This window comes from Orycteropus afer, unplaced genomic scaffold (genome assembly GCF_000298275.1).
Source record: "Orycteropus afer afer isolate SDZICR_OR568_19922 unplaced genomic scaffold, OryAfe1.0 scaffold00261, whole genome shotgun sequence".
Classification (NCBI taxonomy): domain Eukaryota; kingdom Metazoa; phylum Chordata; class Mammalia; order Tubulidentata; family Orycteropodidae; genus Orycteropus; species Orycteropus afer.
In genome coordinates this window covers 5,046,841-5,047,419 of record NW_006921848.1, presented here as the reverse complement: position 1 = coordinate 5,047,419, position 579 = coordinate 5,046,841, and positions in this window count along the sequence as shown.

Genomic DNA, 579 nt, shown 5'->3' with positions numbered 1-579 from the left:
CTATGAGTCGGATCCGACTTGACGGCACATAACAACAACAACATGTCCTCTTCTGAATCCAGCTTGCACCTGGCAGTTCTCTGTCTATATACTGCCGGAAACGTTTTTGAATTATCTACAGTAAGATCTTACTTGTGTGCAATATTAAAGATACTGTTCTACAATTTCCACATTCTGTGGGATCACCTTCCTTCAGAATGGGTGTTTTAATCCCCTTTCTCCCACTCGCTCTCCCACCCTGCTGCTTTGGGCATACCTGAGCTACCTCTCCTCGCCTGGATCCCTGTGGCTTACTGCTCCTTTGTCCAGGTTCCTGGCTTTTTATCCCCTTTTTCCCACTCTCCCACCCTGCTGCTTTCGGCATGCCTGAGTTCCCTCTACTCACTTGGATCCCTGCAGCTGACAATTATGTAGTTGGTAGCCAATCAGTTGTAAGAAAATTAGGGTGGAATACAGCACTGTTAATCAGGTTATAGCCCTGATCCAATGTAAGAGAAGTTTCCCTGGTTTGTGGTCTGCATCAACTTCTATTTTACAAGACATAAAGGGAAATAGAAGTGAGCAGAGAAGAAGGAGCTC